General features: G+C 45.1%; 1 protein-coding gene across 5 annotated transcripts in view; it reads left to right on the top strand.

Moving 5' to 3' along the window:
• Positions 1–23,220, top strand: part of TSHZ2 (teashirt zinc finger homeobox 2) — a 231,100-nt gene that overhangs the window by 183,040 nt on the left and 24,840 nt on the right. Inside the window, exon 3 of one of the 5 annotated variants that reach the window (XM_053992644.1) lies at positions 22,156–22,381. The exons of the other annotated variants lie outside the window; for them this stretch is intronic. The gene's annotated coding sequence lies outside the window, so the exon portion shown is untranslated. Of the gene's footprint in view, positions 1–22,155; positions 22,382–23,220 lie in introns of those variants that run through there. 5 annotated transcript variants of the gene reach the window in all.

Genomic DNA, 23,220 nt, shown 5'->3' with positions numbered 1-23,220 from the left:
CCATCCTGGGATGAGCTGCATGGGAAAACCAGCTGAGGATTCCTGGCTGAGACCCTTTTGTCTCTTCCACAAACAACGAACCAAAGTTTGGTGTCCCATGTTTGCTTGTGATTGGTAAGAGCTGTCCCAAGATTAGCTTAGTCCCATTTTCCAAGGTCATAATGCTATTTAACTCCTATTTTGGCTTTACATGTAGGGTAAAAAAAAAAAAAAAAAAAAAAAAAAAAAAAAAAAAAAAAAAAAAAAAAAAAAAAAAAAGTGTTATCATTTCTTGTAAGGCCAAATTAAAAAAAAAAAAAAAAAAAAGCAGAAATTTGATTTTTCTTATATGCTTTTAAAGTGTTTAATTATATTGATTGTATAATCCTTGCAAAATCAGTCAAGACAGCAGAAATTATTCAATCTGTTTAGGTTCTGGTGGGTTTATCATCTTTCCATCCACTGTTTTCTCTCTTTAGAAGCACTTTGGAAGGTCATGCTTTTCATCAACTATTTTTACAAGGCAGTTAGTTCCTTTTGGACCTGCCACCTTTGCACCTGGAAGGCTCAGCCAAGCTGGATCTTTCCTGTGCACACCCCACGCCAGCCATGGCCAGGGGCTTCAGGGCTCTCAGCCCTTTGCTGCAAACCCCAGCACCTCCTCGAGGGGTTTAAGGAGCTTCCAGGTGGGCAGAAATATCGGAGGCCTGAGAAGGAATTGTGGGGGGTTGTGCACATCCTTCTGTTGCTGGAAATGCCACCAATGTTTTCTTTCCCTCCCGAGGCCCGTTAGGATCTCTCCTGCTTTGCTGTGTACAGAATTTACACACCCAGCTCTCATTATTGCCTGAGGGGGTCCTTACAAGTTTTATAGCACCCATATAGATCTGACAACCTGCTGCATCTGATTAGTTATTGTGTTTACTCAATGCCCTGAGCTCTGAATGGACACCCAGGACAGGCCCAGGCCCCGCAGGGAGATTTGGTGGCAGATTTGGCTTTTGGCTGCTGTCCTGAGCTAAATCACCCCACAGCCACTGCCCTCCCCAGCCCCTCCTGGTGACAGCCCAGCCCAGCCTTTCCTGTGCTTCTCCTCCAGCAGTGCCCCTGGCTCTGCTTTCAAAAGAAATCCACATCAAAAAAACTTTCCCTCTGTCACCGACCCACAGGTAAATTAATGGTGTGTTCACCAGAAAGAATTGTGCATTCATTTTTCTTCTGGATCTCCACATATGCAAGAGGACTGAAAAGAAAATTGAGACGTCTGCTCTCCTCTTTTCTCAGGTTGAAGATGCTCATGGCTCTGTCTCATTAAGGCTGGGAGGTGTTAATGGGAGGTGTTAATATGTAAATCTGGTCCTAGCGAGGCTGAGGAGCAGGCTGTGGAATTCCAGCCTGGTTCCATGCCTGTAGAGTGCCATCTCCGGCAGGACAAATGAGGAGGTTGAGGAGGTCCCACAGCCACCCCAGAGGCGTGGGAAGGGCCAAATTATGTTTTTAATTACTTCTTTCTCCTGGACTTGTAGAAAAGTAGGGTTTGTCCTCTTCTTCCAGGGAGCAGGATGGGAGGGAATGACCTCAAGCTGTGCCAGGGAGGGTCAGAGTGGACATCAGGAGGAATTTCTTCATGGAAGGGGTGCTCAGGCCTTGGCAGGGGCTGCCCGGGGGGGTTTGGAGTGCCCATCCCTGCAGGTGTCCCAGGAAGGGCTGGAGGTGACACTCAGAGCTCTGGGCTGGGGACAGGGTGGGGATGGGGAACAGGTTGGACTCCATGGGCTGGGATTTAGGATGGAAATCATTTTCCATCTTAAATGATTGTGTGATTCCTCTCTACTGAAGCATCCAAAATAGTTTGCCCTACCTAAAAACGCAGGACTGACCATTTCTGTGGTTGTTAAAATAGGTTTGAAATAACCTTTACAATAAAACTTGCAAAATCCTATAAAATCGAGACCGAAAACAATACTTGGGAAGTCCCCAAATACAGGTACACCATCTAAAGATAACAAGGGAGCCAGGGAGGAGGGAGATGTGAGCAGGCACTGGCTGGAGCTGGTGCTGTGCCCCTGAGCAGTGCCTTGGCCTGGCAGGGCAGTGAGGAGCTGCTGCAGATTTTGGGCTGGCTCCGGGGGGGCTCCGGCAGCGCTCACACCCCCACAGAGCCCGGCTGGTTCAGGACCTGCACTGCTGATCACTGCTACTCTTACAACAAATAAAACATTTTAATATGAGCAGTCACTGAATGTTTACTGTATCATATTGCTGGGAGCTGAATGTGTGCCAAATGCTATAACAGAAGGGAGCATATGAACTCCAGAATGATGACACTAATAAGGAAATTACAAAAGGCCCAACAAATGGCATTTGTGTTAAATCAATAATGCTCTGTTTGTTATTTTTTATTCTAATCTTTCTTCTAAAAAAAAAAAAAATTATCTTTCCAAACAGTTGGCAATTCCCATTCTTGTTCTTCTTCCTGAACATAATTAAAAACATGTTGTGGCGTCTACTTAAGACATCAACTTTCCCAAGCCTGTCTTGTCCACTGCGTTTTAAACAAAGACACTTGTTTTGGCATTGTGCCCTTAATTAATCATTTGAGACTTTATTGCTGTACAAAAAATGTCTTTGTTTAATGATTCATCACAAGCCCAGTTTCTGCAGAACTTAATCAACTTTTTAATCAGCTTAAAGTAAAGGGAAAAAAGGCCAAGATTGCTTTTGGTGTATTGTTTTGGTAAAGGAGCAGTCATTCAAGGCACACCAGTATTCTGGGCTACCCATGGTTTAAAACTGCAGAGATCAGACTGGTCACTTAGGCTGGATTTCAGGAGAAACCTGTTATTTCTTGAAAAGCAGGATCGTGCAGTCCTGGCCAGCAGCGCTGTGCAGTGCAGAGCCTGGCACCAGGCAGCTTCTTGTGGAGAGGCACTCCAGGCTTTAAAGAGAAATTTGCAGTGTAAAGTTTGGTGTGATAGGAAAGCCATAATGAACATGGCTGGATTTATGGAATGCACAGGTTATTTTTCCACTGATTTTGCGTTTTTTCTGCCTATTTTTCCCTCCCCCTTTTTTTTTTTTTTTTCCTTTTTTTGGTTTGGTTTTGTTGCTTGTTTTTGTTCCTTTAATCACATAACAGTCTTCTGTTCAGCTTTCACTTTAATTCTCATATGGCTACAGCCAAACTTTTGTTTGAGCAGCAGATTTGTACAACAAATGAGCTTCCCATAGGACAATATAGGAGAGTCTTAATTTTTCTGTGATTGTTTTGCTCTTCCTTTTGATTTGGAACAAAAAGATCACAGCTAAGGAGCTCAAGTCCCTAAATGACACAGGAGAACAGCTGTGCTTTAGTGACCAGAAGCAGGGCCCGGCCCTTGCAGCTCTTTGCAGGATCCATCCCTGCTCCAGCATGGGTTTCCCAGCTGAAGCACACACAGCTTTGAGCTGATAGCCTTTGGCTCCCAGTGCAATCCATCACGTGCAGCTGAGGTGCAGTTACATGACTGACATCTGACAGACACACATTTGATAGCCAATTATTCCAGGCATGGGAGCCAAAGCTCCTCTGAATTTTACTTCAAATTGTCAGAATTGCACCAAAGTAGCCCCAAGACCATCTCTCTTTTTTTTTTTTTCTTTATTTCTTTTCTTTTTTTTTTTTTTTTTTTTTTTGAAATTAAGTTTTTCAGTATATTGGTAAAAATATACAATCCCCAATTCTCTAAGCAACTGCACACAGCTTGCACTGTGTCAAAACATGCCTATATTGAGTAAATATATTATTACTCTATGTTAATGTGTGTTATGTAACGGTCATCTATATTAATGTATTCCCCATGTAAGATAATAGCATTCATTTGCTGGAGTTTGTAGCTTGTGCTCCTCTCTACACTTGGATTTTTACTGCAGAATTTCCCCTTTCAGGTCAGGTAAGAAAGTCTTTTATTTAACAGGCAATGCCAGTCTGCACTGCCCTGAGTTGTGCCAGTCCATACTGCCCTGCTCAGAGGAGGTTTTGGTTTCTGTGCTCATTGTCACGTCTGTGTCCAGAAGGTTTTAAGGCATAAATAATCTGCGCAGGGTCCCTGCAAGACAACAAAACAGCAAGACCCTTCTCTTTGTGATCATCTTTTGGGTCCAGGAGTCCCAAAGCCCAGCCCGTGGCAGCCACAGGAGCCCTGCTCACACCGAGGGCAGAACTGACCCTTTCTCCCGGCAGCACTGACTCTGGTGGGAGATCATTTCCAAGCTGAATGCTGCTCGTCTGCCTTTGCTGATTTTGTCTGATTTTGGTGGTGTATGAGGTGACAGAGGGCAGGCACAGGATCAGCCTGAGCTGCAGAGTGAAGCCCAGCAGAGCTCACCTTGTGCAGCCTCAGCAGGGGCTGAGCCCTGATGGAAACGAGATCCTTACAGTGCCCAAGCCTCGTTCACCTTTGCAACATTTCCTTGGGTTTTTGGCTGAGCACAGTGAGCAGCCAGAACTTTATTAACACCACCCTGTGCTGGCTCCTGGCAGCAGTGGCTCGCTGTGATGGCAGCAGGTGGTGACTGTTCCCCTCCAGGGAAGCCTTTTGGAATCACTGGACACATCCTCTGGCCAGATCACCAGGGCTGCTTTTCTTTGCTACTTGGCAGCTGCAAAAACAAAACTCAGCTGTAAAAAATAAGAGTCTCTTGTCTATTTGGCAAGGCCTCTTTGGATTTGGAGTGTGTGTGTGTCTAGGCAGGACAGAGGCAGGCTCGGTGAGCAGCGTGGCGTGGGCACATTTGCCTCCACAGATAATCTCAGGCATTCCCAGGGGCTGAGTGCCCAGGTGAAGGGAAGGTGTGTGCCTGTGTCTAACAGGGTGCTGACAGTCAGGCTGTGCTCTCCACCCCAAAACAAGGCTCACTGGCATTGTGCTGCACTGGCTTTGAGTGCAGAGCAGGAGCAGAGCCCTGGCTGGGAGTGCTGTGCTCTGGTCACTTGGCAATGCCCAGCTTTCCATCGTGCATCTCAAACAATTCTGTGTGCAAGAGTCACTTTTGGTAATTATGAGGAGAGGAACTCAGCCATAAAGAGATGGATCCTGATTTTTTTTTTTTTTTTTCTCCCCATTAGGATGATTTAGGTTTGTACAATAAGCATCACTGCATGGCTGCTGGATAATGCATGTTATTAATTTGGCACATACTATTGCTCTATTTATGTAATATTTCATACAGTTTGTAGAGCTTTATATTCAGAGAGCAACCATACAAATAACAGACCCTCAGGTCTGCTCCTGCCACTTCATTTCTTCCTGGGCAGTAGAACAGTAGCTGAAGGAACTCCTGAACCACAAGTTTCCTTGTGCTGTCCCCACAATCAGCCCTTCAGCTGGTCCCTACTAGTATGGGGACAGCTAATAATGAAATCCTAACTCTTTGAAGCTAAACAAATGAGGACAAGTGGTATAATTAAAGCAGACAGGTGCCTGACTTTTCATCTTCCTTAGAAGTTACCAAGTGGCCTGCACAGGTCTCTCTTTTTGTGCCAGAGTTTTTTATTTCAGCCACTTCACCTTGCAGGAAGGGACCTTCTCCTCTGTTTATCGGGGCCCAGGCACATTCTCCACTTGACAGTAATAGCTGATAGGATCCACAGCATTAACTTGTGGAAAAAGTGGTAGGGGTTGAGGACTTGCAAGTCTGGACCTTTTTATGAGAATCCAGCATGTAAAGAGAGAGGAGAGTGAGAATCCTACAGGAAAATTGGAAAATTGAAGTGATTAAGAAAAATAAAAAGAAGTTTATCTGAGACTGAAACTGCAGACAGAAAAGTGACCCTGCCAGTGGAGTTCTCTTGGGAAACAAGGAGCTGAACTTTGGTTTCCTCCTCCTTGTGTCATTTACTCTGCATTAGCACCACAGGGTCAGTGCTGGCTGCATCCAGGAGTTTACTCAGCACAGGATCAGTGCTGGCTGCATCCAGGAGTTTACTCAGGAGAAGGCCAAGCCCGAGGACAGCGAAGTGGCCGATGTGGCCGTGTCTCCAGTGCTGAGTGACAGCTGGGTGTGATCAGGTGCTCCTGCACTCGCCCAGCCTTTGTGCAGGCTCTCTGCTACACCCGTGGTGATGTGCACTGGGAAAGGTTGTTGCTAAGTGACATGACAACTGCAAAGTGCTTCTCAATTCCTCTTTCTGTTTGCTACTCCCACCCTCCACGCTCCTCCTGCATGGAGCATCCCTGGAACATCCCCGTCTGGCAGCGAGCGCTGCGTGACAAAGCTCCAGCTCTCACTTCTCACTGAAGTGGCACCGAAGCTTCTGCTGCTGCCCCAGTGCTTCTAGAAGTTGGAAACTTGGGTTTGGCCAAAGATTATTCCCATTTTAATTTGCTCATGTGTAAATCTGGGTGATTGAGAGTGCAGTCTGGAAGGGGTTTGGTGGCACCTTGCCCATCCCGTGTGGCAGCTGCTCTCGGCCCTTCTGAGCTGTGTCACTGAGCCCTGCAAACACAAAACACAGCCCAGGACAAAGGTTTGACTCTGATAAAGCCGCTCTGCTGCTTTACCCTGCTGTGGGTAACTGCCATGGGCTGGCAAACACCAGGTTGTGCTGTAGTGGAAGATCTCTGTTTGCAAACCCTGCTGGAAGCCCAAGACTCCATTGCTGAAGCCCCTCCTCAGGTTATTTCATCTACTGGCTCCATGTAGGAAAGTAGTTTAATAACAACAAAAAAATCCCCAACCAAACTTCAAACAACTAGATTCTTTGAACTTTACCTCTTAGAGCAACCTTTATGCTGCTTACATCTCCCTGCCTTGAGTATCCTTGGCCAAACCATCTCCTTTTGTTCTGTGCCAGTGTAGTGACTCTCAGGTTTGATGGGCCCTGTCAGGACCCAGCAAACCAGCGAGAGGAGAGCAGTAAATTGAATTACAGGGCTTGTGCATCTGCCTGTCCTGGGCCCTTCTCTGTTCCACACCTAGGTGAAGTCACAATTTCTTGCCATGCAGAATTTGTGAGTGAAAGACTGGAATTATACCTGAGCTGTCTCTTCTTTACCACATTAAAAAGGTCATAAAAGGAGAGTCAGTTTAAAAAGCCTGCTGCTGAAGAAAGCCTTTGCACTGAAATAAATCCCAAGCATGATATTTCTTTTTTCAGTTTGGGAGGAGGGGAGCTGCTAGAAAAAAATGTGAGCTCAACTATTAGCTTTCCACTTGTAAAACTTCATATATCACTAAATATATTGCCCGTAGAGGACAGAAGTTGTTAAGATGGAGAAGAATTTTGAAGATGGATGAATGACAAAGATAAATGAAGATTTTTATTTTAGCAGAAGTTTCCAAGTGCTGTCTCTGGGTTGGGAGGGTACTGTTAATAAAGTACACTTGACATATAACTGTTCAAGTTCCTGAGAAACAGCTTTGCTTTAAAGTTCAGTGGAGGATCAAAAAGAGTGAATTCTCTGTTTTTCTCTATAAAAAAGAAAAAGAAAGCCCTGAAAAAGGATAGGTTTTTTTGGGAAACGGCATCTATGCCTTTTGTCTTTTCTTCTCTTTGTGGTCCAGAGACAGTGCGTTGACTGACTTCTTCAGAAAGGAGATCAGTGAAATTGTCAGTTGATTACTTCTCCTTGATTAGCATTTATAAGAGCCCTGTGATACATTATTTGCATTCCTATTTAGCCGTGATTTTTGTGGGGCAGCAATGATTAAACTTGTCACAGGGCCTGATTGACAGGGTCAGATCTTCACTTTCTACTCTTTTGAAATTAAAAACAAATGTGTCAGCTCCCTTCATGGGCCGCAGCGCTGTGAAGCTTGCTTGCCTTGTCATCGCAGATAGGTCAGGAATGTTTTAATTTTAGGGATGGATTCTGCTTGTCAAGCAGAGTGTGATGGCGTGTAGTTCTGGAGATGAGATGTGAAGGGTGTAAAACAAAGAATGGAAAGAACAAAGACAAAGACACTCACATTATTAGACAGATTTAATTAGTCTGAATGGATATTATGCTAGATGAAGCAGTGAGCTGTGAAATTAACCCTTGATTACGGATTGGCGGATCGCGCTCATAAAGGGAATCAAACCTTGGTGAATGGGAAAGAGGTGCTGTCCTACCCTCCCAGCCTCCATCCCCACGACCCCTTCCCGAGTCCAGGAGGGGGTGGAAGGCTTTGAAGGAGAAGCTGTTGTTGGTGGCATTTGGGAAGTGAGGGCAGCGTCTCCCTTTCTCCCAGCCTTTGAGGCTGGCCTGCCCAAAGAGCTGCAGAAGCAGCAGGCTCCAGGGAGGGAGGCTTTTGCAGGAAGGATGGTGAGTAATGCCTCCCACCCAGAGCAGCCCTGCCCTGTGAGCAGCACAGAGCCCAGGTCCCCTCTGGAGACACATCCCCACCTCCCTTCCCACCTCTGCCATGCAGGTTTGGTATTTCTGCTTGAAAATGTATTTTGTCATACAAAAGCTGTGAGTTAAGGTGAAATGACTCACCCCTAGGTGAGGATCAGAAAGGCTGGTCTGTCCCACCTCTAAAATCAAGTGCCATGATGTCCCAAAGATGGGGCAGTGTGGGGGAGTGACAGTCCAGAGGGTGCTGGGTTTGAGCATCCAATGCTCTGCAGAAGAGGCACTCCAGCCTTTTGTGTGCTTCTCATCAGCATTCCCAGAGCTCTGTATCAAGAACTCCTCTAATTAGCACCACTGCAAGGGAGGAAAACAAATAGAAAATACAGTGTTACCCTCTTGTTAGTTCCTTGTCATTTCTTCCAAGTTGTTCAGCTAATGGAGTAATCAGCCTTTCTGTTAAAAAAGAGGGGAAAAAAGCCAAAGGGCGTTAGGTGCACTGATCTGCCAATAGGTGTGAGGCCCCTGCTTCCCTCTGGCACATTTGGAAGGCTCAGTTTCAGTGCAGATTTGCATGCCAGAGACTGTGAGATTGAAAAGGAGTGAGACATGAAAACAAGTTGGGTCAAAGACTGCCTGGAAATGGTGGCTGGTAACTTCCTGAACAGCAGACCCACCTCGAGTGTTGAGCCTCTGTGGGCACTGTGCTGCACTGTGCTATCTCTCACACCATTTTTGTGTATCTGATATCAAGAATTCTCATTTTTACTTAACATTTAGCAGCATTTAAGTAGTGTCTCTGCGTGGAGTGAAAAAACCCTTTGATTAAAGACCTACAGAAGATTAATGAAAGTCATTATCTTTATATGATAGCAGAGAGTTACTACCCACAGAATAAAAGGAATTTCTGCCTGCACATCTTTTCAGCCCTGGTTCCCCCATCACTTTTCATACCCTGAAAGAGAAGAGGCAGCATGGGAAGGTGATGAGGGAATAGGACATGACACAAATCCCATTGAGAAGCCTACTGCTGAATCTCTGTTGGTGTTAGAACAAGTCACTGTGCCATTCTTCAGATGAAAATTATTATTTAAGGACAAAAGCCTAGTACTTATCATGAAACCTGAAGACACAGACTAGTTCTTAGGCAGAAAAGCCTTGTCATTGAACTGGTGTTTATGTGAGCAGTCACACATTAGTGTTGCTGCTTTAAGGGGCTTTTCATCAGAGTCTTTATTATTACAGACCTATTGAGCTGTTCCTCAGTTGCTGGGAACCAGCAGAACTCTCCTGAAATTAATGGTGCTGCATAGTTTTACATCAGCTGAGGATCTGGCTCTTATTTTCTGACTGTTGATGATTATTCAGCTGAACTCCTCCAGTACAGGCCAAACCTTCCCAGAAGGATCTGCCCTACAGGCCCAACACTGAACTCTTGGTCTGTGTCTCCTCAGTCCCCAGCCTGGAAGACCAAGACAGATTCATTTAATTAAACAGTTTTCAGGTAATGACTTGACTCAGTAGTTTTTGCAATCTCTGCTGGGTTACCTGTAGCAGGGCAGGTGTGGGCTCAGGGATCTGGACAGGCTGCTGGCCCGTGTTGTTAAAAGAGAACAGAACACATGAAATACTGGCAAATAAATGGCAGTGAGAGGGAAATCTCTGTGTCTTCTGTCTGTGTATTTACAGAAATGCAGGTGAGGTTTGGGGTTCTTTGTTTTGCCACTTGCCACAGCTGTCTCTCTGGGCACTGAGCTCCGTGGCTCACACAACCTCGCCATGGCTGATCCTGTCACCGTGCTGCTCCTCCCGCTCACCCTGCAGAGAGACAGACTTCAGCTCCCATAAAAACCATCAGCAGACAAAAGGGATCCAGAGGAGAGGTTTGGACAGAGCCATTCAGTGCAGAGACTGTTGAGTAAATGCTCCAGACAGCCCTACAGCGTTGGAGGCGCTCCTTCAGTGAGGAACAATGAGCACTCAGGGATGGAACACAATGCACATTGCCTGGGATGCTCCGTTTGCCATTCCCATCCTGAGCAGAGCTGAGGGAGCAGTGCTGGGAGCACTGGCCCCATTTCCAGGGGCATTTCTGCCTTGCTGCTGTGCCCTGAGAAGGAGGAACTCTGCTTAAACCTGGGAATAAACTCTGGTGTAAAACAGGAGCGAGCACGGCAAATGGGAGCTCAAACTCACATTGCTGCCTCCCAAATACAGCAAGCATCTCCTAATTATCCACACGGGATCCTGGCTCACCTGAGGCTCAGGTTTGCAGCCCTGTTTCTCCTCCCTGCCTGGATTCAAAGAGCAGGAGCAGTGCCGTGCCCCCCGCCCTCCCTTTATTTCTTCCACAGAATTGTTTCGGCGCTAGCTTGGTGTGTCAGCTTGTAAGTCTATAAAACAGTTTTCTACCAGCTGGAAATCCAACATGCTACATGAATACATAACAGTGCCTAACCAAGAAGGTTTGTAATTCAGTAATTAGCTGTAATTAATGAACACAAAGTGAAGACTCATTTACAGTTTAAATTATCACATTAGCTCCTGTCACCCTCTATGTACACAAAACAGCAGGAATTCAATTATTTTTATTCTTCAAAGCTAATTTAAAATTTAAGGAATGCCATTACATGAAATAATAGGTAGGAAATGTAATAGAAATCGCTGAGAACAGTTGGCCATCCTTAGAATGGGAGGAAAAAAATGCTATCAGTGATGATTTGGAAATGTTATTTCGTCTGTGAGCAGATGAAGGATTGAAATCTACACTCTTTTCAGTGTATTTAAAAAGAAAACGAGTTTGGTGGTTGCTAAGTCTTTGTGCAGGAAGAGCATAATTGTGCATTGTGCATAATTGTAGAAGCAGTTGATACTGATAATGCTGTTGATAGCAACACGATGACAGCATGGAAATGCTCACACCATTATCTTTAATGGGGCTGAGCCGACTGCAGCAGCACCGAGCCCCTGGAATCCTCACCAATCTTACTTGGGAAACTTCAGCCTAGCAGGCCTTAAGTAATTGTCACTTTGCAATCTGCCTCCAGTTCGTGTGTGTACGTAGGGCTGTGTAAAACACTTTCATTGTGCTTTTAAACCCACCACGATGCTGCTCTCTGCAGCTGCCACTGATTATTTTTTTCCCCTCAAACAGTTCAATAGCAAGAGAACTCCAAACCCATCTGATGCCACATATCTGCATTCCAGCCCTTCTTCTATTTTTTTTTTTTTTTTCCTTTTTTTTTGTTCTTTATTTCTTCTTCAACTCCCTTTTCATTTTAAATAGGCCACTGGAAGCTCCGGCGTCTAATTTTTCATAGGTGATCGACTGCTGAGTTGTGGGTTTATGTAGACAGAGGGAAGGTAGCGATAAGCCAAGAGAGAGGATTCTATTAGGGAAATGCAGCAGTAACTAATGAATCCTGCCAGTAATTGGGAAGGTGTAAGCCTCTGTAATATCCTAATGATAGTCATCCGTTGTGTGCATCCCCCGGCAGCGGCAGCGATCCCTCATCGGCTCCCTGATCTCAGACACTTAGCCATGCAAATCTTCCTGACAGGACTCTATGTCTTTGTCTCCCTAATTGGACAGTATAGAGTTGTTTATGGATATTGCAGACATTTAGACCTCAGTTGGAGGTTGTTCAAAAATCGTTAGCAAAGTTGCCTTAACAGCGTTGTCAAATATTTATTCCCCTGTTTCAATATCTGTTTTTAACCCAGGCATGGTTGGAGAGAGAATTAACATTTCGAAGATAGAGCGTCTCCTTCCAGCCTCTGGTTGAGATTTTTATTAAGCCATTTTCTTGCAGAAAGAGAGAACAACAACAACAACAACAAAATCTACCAAAAGTCCTCATTTCTTAAGGATAAAATGTGAGATTGTAGGGCAATTGTGCTGATTTTTAATACCATTTCCATGGGGAAATATTAGGAATGCTGACAAAGGCAGTTCCACTTATAAAAATTACAGGAAGCTTATGGGGCAAAAATTCCAGTTTAGTGTAAGCCAAAATAAATGGAGAATATTCCCATTCATTGCACCACTTCAAGTGAGTGCAGTTTAAAGGGCCTGGCTCAGATATATTAGAAAAAACATGGTTTTTCCTTGGTCAAGAGATGAGGGGTTTAATTCTTGTCTCTAATCATCTCTTGGTAGTAGGTGAAAAGTAGGATAAAATAAATACATCCAATGCTGTGCTTGACCAGAAGGAAATTTTTTTTCTTCTAAAAATTTGATACTAGGGGGATTTCACATTTTTGTGCATAACACGTTTCTTGTAGAGGGTTTGGGGTTTTCTGAGCACAAGGCAAAGCCTTACAGGCACTTCCTGGGGCCACGAACACAAGGAGGAAAGCTGAGTTTTGGAGAGCAGGCTGGGGATCAGGGACAGAGGCCGGAGTAGCCACAAATATTGGAATTTGTGAGGAAGAGCTGGCTCAAGCAGCTGAATTTACAATCCCTGGGTCATGTGCCATTTTACTCAGGTTGTCCCACAAACCAAGGGGATTATTTGCTTCAATGAAAGCAATCAGATCCCTTGTTTTTATAACTACTAAATTAATCCTGCAAAGAGTTAACTCCATATGGACTTCCACTGCCATCTTGTCTCCCAAGGTTGCTTATTCTAAACTGCATATATTTCATAAATATTAGATAGAAATATATATAAAACCAGAAAAAAAAATATATGCAAGAATTTGCCTAAAATAATCATTTGGCTTTTTTTTTTTTTTTTTGAGCCAGCTCTTTACACAAATAGAGGGTGTGAAAGCTTCTGTTCATGGGAATATTTCTAGGAACAATTTCTGAAAGTATTAATTTGCGCCTGTCTGGCAACTATCTTGAAAGCTGTTTGTAGTTTTGGAAATTATTCAGCCAGGGAGCAGTAGAAATGACACATTATATCGTTGATTAATGTAGTAAAAAGCAAATTACTGAAGGGGGAATAATCAAAGCCATAGTTGCAGCAAATAGTTCCCTTATCTGATTTCTCTCAGGTTAGCCCAAAGTTTTAGGTACTTCCCACAATCAGACCCAAAAGATAAAGAAAGAAATTAAAGGAGAGCTATTTGTAAAACAAGGGAAGAAATAGAGTGGTTTTTTTTTTTTTCTTTTTGTGAAAAATTTCTGCATATTTGTTATAGTTCTTTAAGCAAGCTCCCATTTTTTTGGTTTTTAGGTATTTTTATACAAAACTCCCTGTTCCCCTAAAGCACTACTGACACCATCTGTAAACCCATCAGCTTTTCAACCCTCTCCCTAAACTGCTGAGGAAAAAGTTGTGACTACAGCAAAAATTCCATCCAGTGAAGGTCAGAGAAGGCAGAGAACTGCCTGGATACAGAGCTGAATTCATGGAATCCTGGAATCATTTCGGTTGGAAAAGCCCCCTCAGAGCTTGGAGTCCAACCATTCCCTGTCACTGCCAAGGCCACCGTGTCCCCAAGTGCCACAAGCCCGTGGCTGTTAAATCCCTGCAGGGATGGGGATTGCAGCCCTGCCAGAGCTGAGCAACCCTTTGGGGAAGAAATCTTTCCTAATATCCAACCTAAACCTCCCCTGGCGCAGCTTGAGGCCGTTTCCCCTTTCTCCTCCCCCAATTCCTGGCCCATCCAAGCTCAGGATTTGCCATCCCTGAGCTCACTGAGGGGACAGGGGCTGGAGGAAGGTTGTCCCAGCTCGCAGATATCCCTTTTTTTTAAGTGAATCCCTGTTTCCCACAGATGTGATGGACCCTTGGCTGCAGGGAACATCCCAGTCTCATCCCATTAGAGCCACTCAGCCTCTCAGGTCACCAGGTTTCCACTCCCACTGGTCCAAGGTGGGCCAGCAGGACCAGGATCAGCCTCTCTTTTCCCTGTGGAAGCCATCCTAAGGGCAAACAGGCTCTGGATGTGTTTGCTAGAACCTTCTTCTCCAGAAAATGAATGTATTGGCATTTAGGGCTTTTTTATAGACACACACTCACGTATATATATTTTAAACCCCAGCTTTACAAACTTATGTTGGCGCAGCAGCCCATGACACTGAATACAAGCTGCTGTGCAAAGCAATTGCCAAATGTTTACATAAACACATAAATAAGACAAATAAATTCATTTCATTATTCATATTTTCTGCTCTTTCTTCTCCTTTTTATTTATGCCTTAGACAATGGCTCCTGTAAATATTCTGATTAAAAAAACACCTGCAGTGGACAGAAAGATGATCAAAAAGCCCTGATAGAGAGCAATTCATGTTTCTTCTTTACAATCACTAACGAATCTTAACTTGAACCATGTTATGTTCCCAAGTGAGTGATAAGCAATGATTTATTATGAAGTGTCAGGAAATCAGAATGCCATACAGTGAGACATGAGCTAGTGGAAAATGTGTTCCCTGTTTCCCAGCCTCATTACTCAAAGATGCAGTGTCCCTTTCTCCGAGTCTAATTTACCTGGCTTTCCAAGGCACTCTGAGAGCAAAGGAAACGGCTCCGGGAGGGAAATACCTGATCCAGGCTGTGCCTCCACCTTCCAGCACCGCCAAACGCCGCCGAGTGACCCGGGAAAAGGGCCTGGAAATGCAGAGCTCTCGCTGCATCAAACCCTTCCAGCCCTAATGATGCTCCCCCCAAAAGCAATCGCTCAGGATTACAGCATCCTTTGCCTCATCAGTGCTGTCAGCGCCCGAAGAGGAAATAAAACAGGCGGCGCTGAGGAGACAAACGGATAAGTTTTCTTTATGTGTTAGAGTTCCTTCTACTCTCTAATGATTCCCTTCTCCCCACGACCCTAATTCAAGTAACTGGCATGTGATATATTTTGTAGACAAATCAGCAGCAGAAGAGCATGAGCAGCTCTGGCACCACCGAGCCCGTGATTTACTCGCGGCTCGCGCCCGTTCGCGTTTTAAGGTGGGAATTTGTGTTTTAGGAGCTTCCTCACAAAGAAAGGAGAAAGCAGCAGATCCCACACTGATTCACAGGAGCAGCCTCCACTCCGACCCACTAAAGCTCTCTGCAAAAAGGAACCCAAACAGGCAGAGTCTTAAAAATTGGACATATTTCTGGATGCTTCTTTAAAGGCCCCAGTCCTGGAGGCATTTGGGCTCAGTCAGATGTGGATGGAGGAAGGTGCATTTATGTCCCCAGGGAAAAGCAGGGGTGAGTGTGGCTCTGTTCTGCAGCAGCAGGTGTGGAAATGGGAGCCTTCCCAAGGAGGTTTGGCTTGGATGGTCTGGGCACAGCACAGAGCCATCAGAGGCACTGACACCTGAAATGATGAGCAATATTTTGTTGGAAAGGCAAAGCCTTTATTTAAACAATATTTTAAAATAATATTTTAATAATATTTCTTAAATATTTAAAATATTTTAAAAATAATCTTACTATCCAAAAGCACAGATTTAATCACAGCAGATTGGTCAAAAAGCTACCAATGGTATCATTTTCTATTTCAAAACATGATCCCCTTCTACTGTGATAAAATGGGAGAGAAGACCAACAAGTTAAACTGAACAGGATAAACTTAAGAACAAGGAATTTATGTCCTGCAAGTTCTTTCACATGAAAAAAAAGAATCTCGTATCTAGGCATGTTACAACTAGTTCAGTCTGTCTTAAGGCAATGGTAGCTGTTGTTTTTCCTTGCAGAAAACGTGGAAATCATCAGAAAAAAATTAACCAGAACTCATCCTTGTCTGAAAGGCTGAGAGACTCACGAATTTCAAAAATCTCTTTTTTTTTTTTTTTCCCTCTATAGAAATGCTTTATAGAGAATCTTTGTGAAGTACAAACCAGAGAGTGGTTGTCTCCCAGCACTGACAATGTCTGCTGTTCCAGACGAGACGGTGTGTGATGTACCATCCTGAAATATTGTCAGCAAGCCTGCAAATATGAAGGCATTTTCATAGCAAGGCAGGGATGAAAGGAAAGAGCTTTGGGTTTGCTTTTTCGCTTTGCTTTGTTTCTTAGTCCTAATAAAATCTACCAGTGTGCTCTTAACTTCTCCCCTCCCGTTTTGTTCCGAGGAGAAAGGGAACATCATTCTCCTGTGAAAGTGTTCTGGAGAGAGGGAGGAGGTAAAAAATTCCCTGCTGGAGGGGTTTGCTGTAGCCAGGACGAGGTTTGTGTGATATTTAAGTAACTCAGAGTGCAGAGACAAATCAGCATCTCCCCACTGTCAAGTGGCCTTTGCTGCCTCACAGTGAATTCAGATATTTCAGTGTCATAGCTCAGAGGCGGGGTTGAGGAAAAACCCACCCACAGCAGCCTCTGGTTTGGTGATTTAGAAATTCTCTTCGGGCTTTAAAAAATGTGGGGTTTAATCTCAGGAGGAATTACGCTCCAATGAAAGCAGGGAGGCAATTGTGGACTATGCAACAGTTGAGTGAACTCTTGCAGATAATTCAGCCTTTTTAAGCACCCAAATGAATTGAGGGATGTACCTTTGAGAGACCCACGAGTTCCCCCTGACCTCCATCCCTGTGCACCTGGGTCTGGAACACACAGCCCTTGTCCAGATGGTTGGTCCATAAGTCTTATGTGCTGTAAATTCACGTTTTGCAAGGTGTGTTCCAAAAGCTGTTTCTCGGCTGGGATCCTTACAGGTGGCACTTTAAAATGTAGCGAGCACCCAATCCTACAGAACCTGCTTGTCACAGAAAATGGCACAGTTTGCATGTGACCTGTAATGACAGTTGCTAGTTGAAAAGAAACCAGAAATTCAGCTTTATCTTCCACACTTTGGTTGCAGCTGCCATCAACTAAATCTCTCTCCAAGGGCAGATGGTGCCCTGTACAATGAACAATTTAATCTTTAGGAAACTTTGCCAAAAAATCCACTTTTTTTTTCCCCCCTCCAAGAATAGGCTGTCAATAACATGTGCTCCCAAATACATTGTGATTTGATGGCTATACTTTATTTATAGGAAGAAATAGAAGTTAAATGTTCCCTGTGTTGCTTTTTTTTTTCTCTTTCCAAGTCTGTGATTCTCCCAGACACCCCTGTACTGGGGTGCAGGAGCAAGTGGGGGGACCAGTGAATGTCACCCCTTTGTGCTCTGTGTCACTGCATCACCTCGAGGCTCATACTGGGCTCAGGGGTGAAATCCTGGCCTCTGTCTATACAAGTGGCACAAATCCTGCTGTTTCCAGCAGCCCAGGATTCCTTTGGGTCTCTCTGGAGCCACGGGGAGCTGCAGCCCCAGTTTTGTGTCTGACTCTCTGCAGCTTCTCTGGGCCACCTGTGGCAGCACCTCCCCACCCTCCCAGGGAAGAATATTTTCCCAATGTCCAATCTCAACCTCCTCTCTGTCAGCTGGAAGCCATTCCCCCTTGTCCTGTCATCCAGGCCTTTGGAAATTGTCTCTCCCCATCTTTCTGTTTGCCTCCCTTCAGGACTGAGCTCCTTGTCCCTCCTGCACCATTGCTGCCTCAGCTCCCTGCAAAGCTCCAAGCAATGGGGGAAAGAGCATCATCCCAGGCAAGGTCTCTAAACTCTTCCAGCTGGTGTTACAGCAGTTAACTCTGTGTTCAGGCAGACACAGCTTGAGTTAGAGCCCACATTTCCTTCCTCTTGCCCCACACTCTCACAAGCTCAGATCAGAAATGTTTTCCACGCTTCCCTCTCCGTGTGGCTGAGGGTGAGTATACAAAGACTGGTGGCTTCTGCAGGGACATGAGTGGCTCAGGGACCTGCTGGTGACATTGGTGGGCTGTGGGACCCTTCAGTGTGCAGCACATGAGGGATTGTCCCTGCTGGCATCACATGGAGCCTCTGCCTGCCTTTGGGTGGGTGCTGCACCTCCAGCAAGGTGAGAACTGAAAGATTTGGTTTTCTTGAGGGTTATTCCTACCTCTCCCAAAATGTTTTCCCATCCTATTAGAGTGTGTTTGCTGAAGCAAATATGTTCTGTTTATTTATTTAATGTGCTGTTAAATGACCTTCTGGAAAGCTATTCCTGCCACGAGGCTTTAAAATGGATGGGCAGGCAGAACTCCAGGGAGCATGCTCCTCCCAATCAGGATGAATCATTCCAGTAGTTACTGTTTAGATTGATATAATTTCAGTTATAATTATGGGTAACGAGAAGGCGTTTAGAGCCTGTAACATTGTAATTCATGGTGAGAGGAGTCCTAAATGAAATAAAATATATCCAGATTTGCTGTTTCCCCCTTTCTAGGTACTGTGCACGTGGCATGGTTCTTTAAGGAACAGATTTTGTGCTGCTGCAAAAATCTAGCAAAAGTAGGTCAGAAATGACATCTAGAGATAACATGTTTGGTAACCACAAAGGGCCTGTCTGTGTCTTTCTATGTGGCCTTTAAAGAGTCCTGCAATGTATTGTGATAGGTACAGCTGCAGCCTGGAAAAGTTTTGATCCATAGGCTCCCATGGACTGTGGTGGGTGGATCACAGAGGAATATTGTCATTTTTGTTATCCCATTGAGTAAATAGGAGCTGGTGAAATGATATTAGCAAAGATATGGAAATACAGAGAAGACATTATAAATGCATGAAGCTGCTGTCATCTGCCTGGCTCTGGAGTTTCATCCCACCTCAGCCTGGGCCACTGAAGAGGTGGCAGAACCCAAAAATCAAATGGTGACAGCAATCCCCAAGAAAATGACTTCAGGTTCTGGAAGGACCTCACAGCACCTTCCAGGAGCTGAGGGGGCCTACGGGGAGGCTGGAAGGGCTCTTCAGCAGGAACTGGAGTGACAGGACTAGAGAGAATGGCTTCAAACTGAAAGGGGGGACATTTGGGTGAGATGTCAGGAAGAAATCCCCCCCTTTGAGGGTGGCCAGGCCCTGGCACAGGTGCTCAGAGCAGCTGTGGCTGCTCCTGGATCCCTGGCAGTGCCCAAGGCCAGGCTGGATGGGGTTTGGAGCACCCTGAGTCTGTGGAAGGGTGGAACAAGGGGAGATTTAAGGTCCCTCCAACCCAAACCACTCTGGGACTCCATGACCTGAGAGCCACCCCACGGTGGGCACCCCGCAGGAGGCCGTGCCACTCCGTCGGTGTGGCCTTTGGGGAAAAGGGGACACTGGGGAGAGCAGAGGAGCACTGGGGTGTGGGAGGCGAGCCGGGCGCTGCTGCGTGAGCCCAGCTCAGCTGAGCCCAGCTCAGCTCTGGCAGCTCCAGGAGCCCAGCCCAGCCCGCAGTGCCGCTGTCACCGCCGGGGCCTGGCGTGCCACGAGCTGCTGACACACGCTTGACAGTTGTCTGGGGCTGCAGACGTGTTTGAGAGCTCCCGTTTCAGAGGTTTCACAGCTGTGTTTTTCTGGCAGTGCTGGGATGAGGACAGGGAAGCTGTGCCATGGACAAGGAGAGGGAAGGAGGCTGTTAGGAGGAATGCTGAGGCCTGACACGTCCGCGTTAAAATAGATACGGCTTTTTACATCTGCTGATGGCTCGATAATTAGTGTTAAATAAAAGCAAAGCTTCAGTATCTGCAACTGATATTTCACATATGCTGTACAAGACACCAGGATAATGAACACCCTCAGCCACGTTTTCAGAACATGATTTAAATGATGGAGTTTTCTTTATGGCACAGGGTGAGCTACATTTCAGCAAATGCCCAGGAAGCACCAGCCTCTGCCCGTCACGTGCTGGTGGAATGTGCAGGCTGCTCTGCCCTGACTGCAGGTGACAAGCTCTCCACAAACTCCCTGAATCTCTTACAGACTTGATAATGAAATACACGAACTATGACCCTTATTGATCAGGGCTTACACTAATTAATTTCCCAAAGTCTTGTCCCAGCCTGCAGTGGTATCAATAAAAAAAAAAAAACCTCAACAAAACCCACAAGGATGGAGACTTCAGTTGGCCAAAGGACCTTAGGGGTGAAGTACTTATCCCATGGAAATCAATGCCAAGTCCCAATTGATTTGACTTGTGCACAGATGTTACCATTAGTCAAGTACGTGGACGCTGAGCCTCGAAAGTTTATTTGTTGCCAGAAGAGTTTCTCGTGGACCTTCCCTCTGACCAATGTGCCTCTGAAGGGTCTGCCCAGGCCTACCAGTGTCCTCAGTGTTGTTCTGTGACAGGGAAGTGACCAGGGATATTGCTATGCTGATTCAAAAGTCTCAGGGCCTTCCTCACAATGGCACAAAAAGAAAAGGAGGCGGGAGTTTGGCTTTTCATTTTTCCAATCCGAGCTTTTATAAATATTTCCCACTGGCAGGGAACCAGTGCTCTGCAGTAACTCCAAGATTCCTTCCCAGATTTAGCACTTTCAGTGACACTAATTTGGCTTAATTATCCTAATGATATTCTGCAGGCAGGGTTGACCTAGTGAAGAGTCACCACTCCTGCTCTCAGCTGGGTCACCACTGTCCCTCACCACAGCCATGGTGCCTGTGTCCCACCTCGGTGAGGGAGGCTGCAGGGCCTGGTATGATCCAAGGCAGGACTCAGCTGGGATGTCACAGGGACTTTTCCATCCTGGAAACCTTTTGGAAGGGTAAAGCCCAGTGCCTTTTCCAAGCCCAGTCTCCCTTGGATCATTTGCAGAGGTGATCCCACAGTGAGAATTTGGCTGCAGCGTTTGCTGTGTGTCAGCTCCAGGCCCTACAATAGCAATGCTTCTGGATTTCTTTAAGAATTGAGCAGGGTATAAACTGGCACAGCTCTGCCCTTTTGCAGTGAAAAATAATAGCTTTGCAAAGTGAGAATTGCTCTGGAGCGTTACCTCTGAAATCTAAAGGCAACATCTTAAAGTGTCAACATGGATTGCTTTTAATATCTTTTAAGTGGGAATAATGATCCAAGGTATTCACCACAATTTCAAACTGACTTCCATGCATCCTCAGTTGCCAAAAGTCTCTACATTCAGCTGCCAAAACCTCCTGTTCCCTTCCAACAGTTTCTCCACAGCAGGTCTGGTTTGCCAATGCAAAACTCAGCATCACTGTGAAAACTGAAAAGGTGAAGATATTGTAAACCAAACCAAATTATGAACTAACTAGCATGAAGTCAATGGACTTTTTTGTTTTCATATGGAATTTTTTGAAAAGCTGAGTTTATTTTACTTTAAATAAAGCTGCTACTGAATTTCCAGTTGATTTAGCCAGAACACAGAGAACACACTGCAGGATTTGAGTTGTGTTTGCTGAAATATCCATGGCCTTGAACAGATAATATATTTTTCAGTAACATATTTCTCTGCCCACTGCAGCTCTTTTTTTCCTCTGTGCTGTCTCCAGATTGACTTTCACTCTACTTATTGCCTGCCTCATTTCTCACCCTATTTTTCCAGTTGGTTTTTTTCCTACTGCTTTCCTCAGTATCTTTCTCCCAGGTTATAAGCAAAGCAGAACCCAACTTTGGGCTGAACTTTTAAACCCACATCTTGAAATTAAATAAAAACAAGCCCCTTCTGTCTCTGTGTAGCAGTAGCTTCACAACTTGAGTCACTTAGCACTTTTAGCAGCTGCAGGATGGAAAAGGTCCATTGGAAGGTGGCTTTTAATGCTGGGGAGGTGCCACAACCAAGTAGGAATAACGCAGATATATGGGGTAATAGACACTGTGTGGGTTCTGAGATGTCCAGCTCTCCATGAGGATTTTAGGGCATGTTCTTGGCTGGCTGCAGGAAGGAACTCCAAGTTTAAGGAACACGGGGGAGAAGCAGAGTGAGGGGCTCAGTGACCAGGCTGGAGCTCAGCCACTGATCCCTGCATGGCTGTGGAACCGGGGCTCCAGCCACTCTTGTGTGTCCTGCCTTGTTGTGAGCCCGTGGGTGCAGAAAATAAAGCAGAGCTCATTTGCAGGCATTTCCACGGCTGGAAGTGCCTGGTCGGTGGTGTGGCTGTGAGCAGACCGTGTAACTGTGGCTGTGTTGTTGTTGTTGTTGTGCTTGCAGGACCAATGCCTTAGTCCAGCTCTCCAGCCCCGCTCCGCGCCCGGCCCCGCTCGCCACCGCGGCCCTGACATTGAACTCGCAGCAACCCGGACCGAGGAGGCTGCCAAAAAACTCCTGCTATTCTTCTTCATCCTCACTAACAATTTGGTAATGAAGTATTGATTTCCACTCCCCTGCTTATGGACGATATTAGATTTTCATTGATAAACTGCACTGGGGCTGTCTGGTCTCCACTGTCCCTTTTTGCTGTCACTAAAACAAAGTGCCACTGAAGTAAGATAATGACTGAGAACATTGATGTACTTATTTCGTCAATTTGTAACACTTGACAGGAAAAAAAAATTCTTCATAGTTTAATGTCCAAGTGTGCTACACAAGATGCAGTCACATTGGAAGCTTTACTTTTCATGGTAATGTCCATTTCCTATTTATAACCCCTTTGGGATAGTTTGTCTAAAGGAAATGTTTCTATTCTGTGCAGCTATTACTGTTGCACCTGGGTTGCCCAATCCAGTCATTGCACTAGGGATCAATACATCACAGTAAGTACAAGAATTATTAAGTTAAAACAGATTCTGAGCCAAAAAACCTCTGAACAATGTTAATCTTCTGTGCAAGTTGTTCAAATAGTTATGCTTAACCATGTTGCTGCCAAAGATTTGTTTGAAATGGATTATTTTCAGTTTGTTTTATTCCTCAGAAATATATATATATATTTAAATCTCCATTGCGGTTTATGACGAGACATATGGGATGGAGGGATTTTTAAACAAAAGTACTATTGTTAGATTATTGAACATTATATAAATATAGATATATCTATATATAAATATCACTATATAAATATCTATATATAGATATAAAAGAATAAAAGTAGAATTCCTTTCTCAGTTAGGTGAGTACAAATCTGGAACTCTGTTGTGGTCAACAGAGTGGCTTTGGATTTGTGCCACCAAAACTGGGATCAGAATCTGGTGTCCGAGCTCTGTCCGGCCCGGCCAGCACGGCCGGCCGTGCCTTCAAACCCACCCCGACCTGGGAGAAGGGGGCTACAAAAATGGCAAT

The sequence above is a fragment of the Vidua macroura genome, chromosome 17, assembly GCF_024509145.1.
Source record: "Vidua macroura isolate BioBank_ID:100142 chromosome 17, ASM2450914v1, whole genome shotgun sequence".
NCBI classification, from domain to species: domain Eukaryota; kingdom Metazoa; phylum Chordata; class Aves; order Passeriformes; family Viduidae; genus Vidua; species Vidua macroura.
Note: the sequence above shows the minus strand (reverse complement) of the source record. Positions and strands in the feature narration are given on the sequence as shown.